The sequence below is a fragment of the Haemorhous mexicanus genome, chromosome 12 (assembly GCF_027477595.1).
Source record: "Haemorhous mexicanus isolate bHaeMex1 chromosome 12, bHaeMex1.pri, whole genome shotgun sequence".
Classification (NCBI taxonomy): domain Eukaryota; kingdom Metazoa; phylum Chordata; class Aves; order Passeriformes; family Fringillidae; genus Haemorhous; species Haemorhous mexicanus.
The window spans coordinates 17,338,617-17,349,178 of record NC_082352.1 but is presented as its reverse complement, the minus strand read 5'-3'; positions in this window follow the sequence as shown (position 1 = coordinate 17,349,178).

Genomic DNA, 10,562 nt, shown 5'->3' with positions numbered 1-10,562 from the left:
GTCCATGCAGGCTCCAGCAAACAGGGACAAACTCCTCACCCCACTACCAACCCACTCACCCAGTTCTCAAAGGCCAGAGTTTTGCTCTAGCCAGATTTTCCCTGTCCCTTCACCAGCTTTTCTCCTTCTGAAGAAGCAATATTTGAGAGGGGGAATTTATCTTGTAATAAAAATAACAAAATCTAACTGAACTAATTTATTTTTTTTACTGTCTTAGCTTCTGGCATCTTTTCTGTGGTGACTGAAACACTCTTGAGTTCCAATTGAGATCAAAAGAAAGGGGACATTCAATTCAAATAAGGTTGAAAGACTGAGGCACAGAGAAATGCAAGGAAGAGTCACTTTTTGAAGCAGAGGAGAAAGAAGGCTATAACCCAAAACCCCAGTCTGAAGGCAACAGTCATTTCCTACCTCTGTGAAGCCTGTTGGGGTTTCTCTAAAGGAAGTGGGGGGTGGGGAGGGAGGACAGTTCCTGGTATTTTCCTCAGCTTAGAAAGCAGACAAAAGTCATCAGGCTCCTACGTGAGTGAGAGGAAGTGTTACGGGAAGTGCGAGCTCTGCTGCGGCTCCAGGGTCAGGTACCCAGCAGGGCTGTCAGGGCTAGAAACCTTTACTCTTGTTTCACCCCACTGTGCTGGTCCCTGAATATAAGGAAAAAAGTCTAGCTGGATGATAAAATGATTCAGGGAAGGGTTGGAAGGGCCTTGACTCCATTGATGCTGCAGCTTGGTACTCTGTGAATCCTTCACGCTGGTGTGTGCTGTCCTCTGCACCTGCTGAGCACACCTGGGCCACATCTGTGTGGTGACACAAAGACACCCAAACCCTTTCTCCACCCTGGTGAAATGATTATTCACAAAAAGCCCCAGCAACAAAAGAGTCAAATGAGATGGCTGGAGAACACATGTTAATTGGTTTCAGGAGATCTTCAAACAAGGCTCAGAAACAAAACAAAGCCATGCAAGGTAACAGTAAAATTCATTGTTCCAAATTAAATTACGGGATACTTTTTAAATATAATATTTTAAACTTCCGTGGAAGCATCTTAGGGCTTCTAAATTATAACTGTGATCAAGGCATGATGTGAAATACTCTGGCTCCCATCCTGCAGCTAAGTAAATCAGGCACAATGCACAGGAATGAAGGCTTGGATGTGTTTTCTGGGGATGGGTGTAAGGACACACATCACCTGGGCTCTCATCTGATTGATGTCTGTCTCCTGTCATCCTTTTCCTGGTGAATATAGAGACCATCCACCTGCACAGCAAATGGAGGGGGGCCAACTACAGAGGTTTTGGTGTCTCTTATGGGATCAGATCTTTAGTGACTTGGACAAGGACACAGAACCGAGTGGCAGCACTAGGAGGAATGCCAATGGATTCTGCTCCCACTTTTTGGTTAATAGGTATGCAGCTGAGGAGGGCAGTTTTGTGCAGGGAAAGATTCATTATATAAAAATGTGAAGCAAACCAGAATAAAGATTAGAAGGAAGAAAATTCTGGTCTTGGTTCTCAGCTCCTGAAGTATGAAATTCTAAAGCTGAAATGGTTTGCCTTGTGCTGGAGGCTGGTGTGAGGGGCCCATGTTTTTAAGGATGTCATTTTGCATTTGTTGCATCAGTTAGGATTTACATAGCCTTCTGTAAAATCGGGGCCATAAATGTTGATTTTAAACAAAGACATTTCCATAGGATCTTTATTGTCTGTGTAGTGGTAAAGTGCTATGAATAATTTTTCCCAGGTGCTTAAACAGGTGGTGTCTTCAAGGGAAGCAGGGCTTCTTTCATGTTCCCTATAATTTGTGCTGTCTTAAGCCTTCATTGTCAATGTCTTGGGTGAACATTTATGGCTGCCTGAAATGCTCCTTCTCCACAAAGATGCTGGATACCCAGCTCCACGACTGGAGTAGAAGTGTTACAGTTATTTATTTACAGGGAAGGAAATAACACAGTGGCTCTATTTGCTATTCCTAAATTTATTTTCTCTTCTTTTGTGCAGTGTAAAAATGTTAGTCATCTCCAATGGCCCTTGGATATAAGCTTTCCAAATATATTCTCATACTCTATATAGATGCAGTGATGACACTCCAGCAGTTCAGCAACAGGAAATCTGAAATAGTGGCACTAAATGACAAGGGAAAAAAATCACCAGGGAGAAAACTCTCCATAAAAGTCTGAGGATTATTATGGAGCATTGGGAAATGTTGCCAGTGCTGGACTGAGTACTCGTTGAGCCTTCATTTCTCAGACATCATTGATTAAAGCTGGATGGAAAAGTGCCATACAAAAGAGCAGATTCATGATCTTCAGCTTTGCATGTTTCCATCTGCTTTGGGGCTGTAAGTGCAAATCCCTGTAACAGAATTGGGATTTTTAATCTTGTGTTTAGGGCCCAAGCAAAAGTGGCTGGGCTGAGGAGGGGCTGTGTCACCACCATTAGCACGTGATGCTCTCGAGGCTGTGCCCCCTTCATTAGGAACTCCATTCAGAAATGGGAAGCAAACTGCAGCAGCCAGGTTTGAAAATGGGGATTGATGAGACTGCAAGTTTCCATCTCCTCATTCAGTTTTTTAAAAAGCCATAATACTTGCTTTCCTAAGAAACATGTGTCATGGGCTTGGATTTATCAGTGTTTTTAAAAGCAATGGATGTGTCTGCTTGCTGGGATCCATCAATTATGAGGGTATATATAAGCTGTTTAAACTTTTCCATGTGGTTTTGGGGTCTCCCTCAGAGATGCCCTATGTCCATCCTGTCCACGCTCATTTATTCAGGCACACAGAGAATCCACCATGACTGATGACACTGCAGAGGTGAGTGGCTGGCCCTTCCCTGGTGGGTGTGTGCAGAGAGTACCCATCTGCACACACACAGAGGGAAAATGCACATAGGATTTCGTGGGGGATACCTGAAAGAGTTTGTACTGGGATGATTCAAGACATTGATTCTCCAGCCAAAGGGCTCAAAGAAATGAGAAGCAGAAATAGGGTAGTATATGAAAATATCATCTCTGCTTCTCCAGCCACATGTAGATCATCCTGAGGATAATACTACTTATATATATTTATTTATATAGAGTTATATTTATGTGTGTATATATGTGAATGTAAACTTTTTTCCATTAAAGGAAAAGCTGTGATTAGGGCATGCAAGCTGAAGCAAACTCCTGACTATTTTGTTCAAGAACTCTGGAATAATTTTTTTCTCTTACTCCTCATCATTTTTCCAGCCATATGGATTTGCCAGTTCACTGCATCATTGCATGTCTATAACACAGCATTTCTTCAGCAGCTGTCACTATCTCATAATGCCATAGTACATCTTGTATACTGAGTTGCAGGCCACAGTGCTATAGAAAAGACCTTATACTTAAAGAAAAAAAGAAACAACAAACCTTGACATCCATTGGGATGCTGGTTGTGGATTTAGAAAAGGCAGGGAAAGTGCTATGAACTCTGTCACATATGTCCATTGTTCCAGCTTTGTGTCAGGTTGCTAATTGACCACCAGGGCTTGACATTTAGCATGATGCAGTTTAGGGTACATAAAGCAGAGATGGGCTCCTCTCCCTCCTTGGCTCTCCTGTGCCATACAGCCTGGGAGCCTGACTTGCTAGCTACTTCCAAGTTGTGTTTCTGACTGGGAAAAAGAGGGGTGAAAATAGAATAGGAGCATGCCCCCACAAAAGCTGTGTGCAGATTTTGGAGATTTCAGTGAAGGGGATAAAAGCTGCCCCCAGCCTTGGCCATAGGGACAGATTCAGGTAACAGCTGAGATGCCAAAACGTTGATTGATGTGTGATCTTCCTCCCTGTCTGAGAGATAAAGGATCTGGAAGAGCTGAGTTAAAATGATGTTGTCTGGAGAGGTACTGACAGAAGCATTGTCATCTGCCACTGCTGTTGTCTTCCTTGCCCAGCAGCTTTCAGACATGGCCAAGAGCTGGAGCAGTTTCTGTCTGGACTCTCCTGTCCATCACCCGTGCTGGGCCAAAACACAGATCTGCTGAGCACGTGGGAAATGCTCCTCTGGCAGTGTGAGAGCAAGTGTGGGTTTTGGGAAACAGAGAAGGGAGTCTTCTGCCCTATTTCTCATGCAGTCACAAAGAATTTGAGATTCATTGCGTGGGGGCTACCCCAACTGAAAAGTCACCCACACAAGTCTGCGTGTCCTGAAGATGTTCAAGCTCCTCAAGATTTTTGAGAAGTTTGGTGTGTGTGACTTTTAGTTTGTGCTTATCATTTGACCATCAGCAGAACAGGAAGAAAGGTTTGGCGATTTTTTTTTTGTTGTTGTTGTTGTTCTTATTCTTTCTAATGAATATTGTGACATGATATCTTGAATTATCAGAGTATCATACAGTGTGCTGCAGATAGTGGTTTAATGATGCAACATCCCTTCACAGGAAGTAACCCAAATACCTGGTAGTTAGATTGAATGTGATCAGGAAGCACCAGGTCACAAAATGGCCTTTCTGGTTCATCTCATGTGAGCCTGTGCTATGAGATTTTTCAAAAACCAAACTCAACAGGGAAACATTTCTCCTTGTATTCAGTCATTAGCAGAGAAAGAGCAATTGTACAGTACTAAGATTATCCAGCAGTAGAAAGAACATCCTAATCCCAGACATGAGAGACAGGATGTCCATTAGGAATGGTAGCCACTGATCAATAGTCTAATTTAGCACAGAGAGGTTTTATTGCTCTGGGAGCTGGAAGGAGAAGAGGGAGGTATTGCAGTGTCTTCAGTTCTAGTTCTGTCGCTGATGCACCCCAAAGAAACACTGGCTGACTCCACTGCTTTTCCACAGCCATAGGATCAAGCAATAATTCTAAAGCAGCAGACCATTATGTATTTTGAATGTGTATTTGATTGTGTATGGGGTGGCATAAAGCAAGAAAATCCATTTTTGACAAAGTCAGGAGTAAGCTGACATTTGCCTGCAGTTTATTTCGGATCAAATCCAGCAAATTTCTAGGCCATCAGCAAAGAAAATAACTATGAAAATCTTTTTTCAAGCATTTCGTGCCATTTCATTATTTTTTCTTTTTTTTTTTAATTAAAAAAAAAAGTGTAGGGATAAAATTCCAAAGCAGAGCTAAAAAAAAAAAAAAAAGTCCTTTCTACAATATGCAAATATTTTCTACAGGGTATTTTTAATGTTTTCAGAACACCTCTGTCCCCCATTGCCTTCCCATCCTTCTCAGAAATGAGGCTTCAAATTGGGAGCTGGTGAAGTGCAACACCTTCATGAGTGAACTCGGCTGCCAAAGGTTTTTCCAACCAGATGAAGGGGTAAAAGTTGCTATTATTACATGAAGTAGCTAATTAAGAGGGAGCATTACCAGTAAAACCTTTCTGTGCTGGAATTTCTCTGGGAGTCAGGCAATCACATGAGTGGGAGGTGGCAGGCAGGGTGCTGGCACGCTCTTGCTCCTGCTCTGCCTCCTCCCAGGAATTGCTTCCTGTCTAAAGCTGGGGAGGGCATGTCTAACTTAACACAGGGAAAGTGATAAAATCCTGCTAGCAGAGCCTAATAGATTTTCAAGGAGATTGAGCAGGAGCCACGGAAGGTAGCAGTGAGGCATGGAAAGCAAAAGTACACCAAGCCTCGTTTAATTATCTTTTTCACACTGCATTAATCATCACAAAAACAGGATTATGCCTATTTTTACATCAGTGTTGGAGGGTAATACAACTGTCATTTTGTGCACTGTCTGTCATTAGCAACTGTTAAATTAAAGGTTTGAAAAGTAAAATAATGAAGTCAGACTGCTCCCTTAACCTATTTTTCACCAAGAACTTTTTCCCCTTTGACCTTTGAATCTGGATTTCCCTTATCAAATCATCTTGCTCTCCCTGGCCCCCACAGTCACCCTGGTATTTTTTGTTCCCATGACCTCTCTCTTCAGCTGTCTGGTTTTCTGTGGTGGTTTGACACAGTAACCCTTTTTCTTCCTACAGCATCCCTAACTCCTTCACTGCAGAAATCTTCCACCTTCTCCAGCTGCTCTTCCAGCATCTCTGCTGGTGCCTCGTGTGAGCACAGGTTCCAGGCTCCCTCAGTGTCTGCTCTGGGGCTCAGCTCAGGCCCTGTCCCACCAGCTCAGTGACCACAGCACTTCATCCCTCCCTTGTACCTTCTCCCTGTTTATGCCTCTGTTCCTTGTAGGTGTAAAAGGTCCCTTATGTGCACATTCCCACTTGTCTCCCTGCTTCTCTTTACTTCTCCATTCCTATTTTTCTCTCTAACTTCCTCACTCTCCTCCTCCTCTGTCCCTGCTTCCTCCTTTTTGCCTCCACCCTTGAAATCATTTAAATCACTCAAATTTTTTTTGCTGTGGTCTCCATCCAGACACAGCCATGATCTGGTGCTACCAAAAGAGGCACAGAAATTTGGCTTTCTCTGTGCTTAGAGTCTGGTTTAATGATGTGGGATCCTTGCTCACCCCCACAAAGGCAATAAATGAGTTATGAAGTTAAATATACCTTTTACTACACTTGCATAATTATTCTTCCTACACTCTGAGAGGTAGAGGTTCTGTATTAAATTTAACTGTAACAATTAGGATGTCTCAGGCTGACTGTTGCAGCAAAACATGAAGTTTTTGGTGTTCTTAAAAGACTGACCTTGCACTTCACCAGGAATTACCTTGGTCTAAATTTATGGGACAGGGATGAAAAAAATAAGTCTGTGATGTCCTCTTGGGTGGAATTCATCCTAAGCTTTTCCACTCCTTATAGTCCTGAATCAGTACAAACCTTGGCAAATAGCTCACCTGCACACACCTGTGCTTGCTCTGTATTAGCTCTGCCTTGGAGGTACAGAGGTGTGAGAATTGCAAAGTTAGGCAAAATTCCAAGCTGATGTGTAAGATGCTGGGCTTTTTATGGGGGTGAAATGATAGGACATAAGTCTGAAATCCAGACTATGACAATTTCCAGAGATTTAAGGGTGCAAAATGAATCAGATCAGTCACAGCTCTGGTTTCAGAGGAATGTGCAGGAGTATATCTTCCCACATTAACATCCCCTGACTGTGATCAGTCTTTATCACCCAAACCTCGACCTGAACAGTGGACAATCGACTGCAGCTGTTTCTACTTTACTAATTTGATCTACCTAAGGAAACCACTCTTGCAGGAACTCTAAAGATGAAAAATGGCACCAATTATATTCTCTAATACAATTGATTTCTTAGTACCCGTGTGTACGGTTCTGATTCTGTACAATTCTACTGCCAACTCAGTAAGAAGGGATTTTATGACGGTCTGAAAACTTTCTTTCCAAAGACTGTGTATGAACACACTGCAAAGCTATGTACATAGGCAGATACTTCACAACTGAATAAATAAGATTAACTGTATTCAGATCCAAAATTTTACCCATTTTAACAACAGTGGGTAAAATAAATGTAGCAAACCCTCTTTTTGGTTCTTGAAGTTTCCATTTTTGTGCGCTCCCATGTGCACTGCAGTTGGCACTGAAGGCAAATCTGCTCTTCTGCTAGTGAAGCAGCAAAGGTATTGGAGGCAGATGAGATCTCTCACAGAACAAAAAAAGCTGTGTTCATACAGTATCTAATAGTAGAGTGTAAAACCCAGCATGTTTTAAGATTAACCAAAGTATTTCCCTTCCCATGCCACTGAAGAGTCACCTCTGGAGCACACTGACACCTTAGCATAGCTTCCATTGGGTACAGTTACACAGGTATGTATTATAACACTCATCTTCACAATTCAGGGTTTTATAAAGGACCTAAACCTTGCTGTTTCATTCAGGAAATCAGTATCTGGTTCTGCTCTGAGGAAATGCCTGTGCAAGTAGGTTACTCCACCAGGTCGCTGCAGCCGGTATTTTTCACCTTGCTCCAGAGAAGGGTGGGAGGATCTAGCAACTGATGAAGACAGGATAGCAGACAAGACAGAGCTTTGGCTCGATTCCATATGATAATTTCAGTGTAATTGTTTTGCCTTCAGGCTGCTGTATCTGATTAGACCAGTCTCTCACTGATCCAAGGTTAGGAGAATGCAAAACCACTGTAGTGTTGTGCTAAACACAAGGCAGCCAGACCAAATAATCTGGGCCAGTTACCCATGCAGATCCGCAGATAGAGGCACACATGCAGTTTTGCATGAGGAACATAACAGACAGTAGCTCCAAATTTGGGAGGAGGATTAATAATTTGTTAAGATAAAAGTTGTGGTCTCTACAGTAGGTTGGGTAATCATATAAATAAATGTAAAAGTCCATTTTAGAGCAGCCTTCTTTTAATACTAATTGGATGCAAAAATCTTATCACATTAGTAACCTTCATACCTTTATAATAAGTCTTTTATTGTATTAGCCAGCTTGCTTTTCACTAATATGATACGAAAGACTTGCTAATATATTAGGAAAGTCACTAACACTATTAATTTACTAGATAAATTACTTCTCTATCTTGGAACTTTAAATGAAATGGAATTCACTAATCCTAATTGGTTTGCCTTCTACCAGAATTATTTCCCATTAGTTCAGCATGTTTTCTTTTTTCATACTTGAACAGAAGAGATTTCTTAAACTCAAAGCCTTGGGGTACAGTATATGGGTTTATTAATTATCAGGTATTCATTCAAGGGGGTTAATTAAGCAATAACTTTCCATTGACTGGAATATACAAAGGAATAAAAGGCTTGACTTGTCCTGCTGATTAAAGCACTGAGGCCGTTGTGTCATCATTTTGCTCCATTTGGTTGTGGGGGAATAAAGATTTTTCCACTATTTAGCACAGAGCTCAGAGCCCCCATTCCTTATGTATAGAAACTTTGTTGGTTTGTTGATTTTTGTCCTTTTTTTCCTCCCCCACCTCTGCCTGGCAATGAGGGTTGTGACCTTCCCTTGTGGCTGTGGATCTTGGTGCTGCTATCCACTGCAATGCAGTAACAGGAGCTAAATCCCCTGGGAAATGAGGAGCCAGTGCTGAAGGCAGCATCCTGCTGAGTGGGTTGGGTATCTCACTGTAAGCACATGACACTTCTGCTGAGGGGTTGGTACTTGGCTGTGTATTGGCTTCCAGGCAGAGTTTATGGTGTTGGCTTTGACGTTTGGGCCTAATTCAAACCTTTTTGGAATCAGTGGAAGGACTCTCCATGTACTTCAATTGATTTTGGATTGGGCCCAGCAGCCTTGGAATAGCTTGTCTGTGTGAGAGACACCCTCTCTTCTCTGGGGATGTTGCCTCATCGTTTGAGCAGCATGTCGGCTAGAAAGGCTCCTTTTGGGAAGGGGTCAAGCTGCTCCCAAAGGAGGACTTGAGATTCTTGCAAGGGTTACTTTGGTCTCGGGCTCACCCTGCAGGAACTATAATCTGTTGGCTTTTAGGACATACCTTTGAGAGAGGATCCTTTGAGGGTATAAATTAATATATTGGAATAGGTGGAAGAGAAAGGGGGATTTCCTAAAGCTTCCCCAGGTCCCACTGAACTCCATTTCATGTAGCAGCCTCCCTGGGGCCGTGGCAATCTGTTTTAATTAGAGCTGTCTCTGAGCATCTCTTGATTATGCTGAGGAATGGGGCTCCAGCGAGAATTCAGCTGACCCAAGCTGTGGGAGCGCAAAGGCCATCGTCGCGCAGGCCTCCCACGTACCCTCATTTGCACCGGGAGAGGCTCCAGCCTGAGCCAGCTCGCTGCTGGCCGGGCTCTGGAATCCATTTAGAAAAGCCTGTGGTTGTGTCTGTGTGTTGGTAAATGCACACGATGCACCGGCTGGGGCTGCCTGAAACTGCCGCTCGCAATCAGCCCTGCATCACTGAGTCAGCGCATCCCGAAGCCTGAGCACATCTCTGCCCAGGGGAAGCAGGGCTGCTCCCCACCACGCCCAGGAGGGTGGGGCCTCCGGGTACCAGCCAGGAGCCCACTCGTCCCAGGCAGAGAAAGAGAAAGAGGTGGAGCTGCAGGCTGGAAAAATGTGTGATATTAGTGACTGCTGAGTTTATTCCCCAACAAGCGTTAGCTTGCTTTTCTTCTTGATTGTTTTGGTGATTGTGGTAAAGTGCAGATGTTATGCAATGGTAGGACTGGTAACACTGGCCACTGCCAACTGTAGTGCCAGGAGTCATTTATAAGCTTCCCCAGCAATGAGCTCTGTCAGCACATGCTTCACCTCCTTGTTGCCATTGCAGGCACCGCTGTTGAGCCAAGCTGCGCTGTGACTGAGGCACCCCTTCCACACCAGCCTTCTGGGACAGGAGCTTCTGGCCCCCACGAAACCACTGTGCTGTGCCCTTGCCATGCTCTGTTAACTCTTGGAGATGAGCTCTGCAGCTCAGCTAGAGAAGCCAAAATTCCAACATCCCCTTACCAGGAGGGACGTTTTGGTGAAACGAAAAGGTTTCGAAATCCCAACAAGAAGGGCTGCAAGATTGCCTTGAGTGCTTGAAATAATGTATGTATACATATATCTAGGTATACCTGTATAACTGCATGAGCCAAATGACTTGCTTTGGCTTGCTTATCATTCTAAGACATAAAACAGGTAATCTAGCTTTATTTGACACCTACAATAATCATCCAAGAAAATGA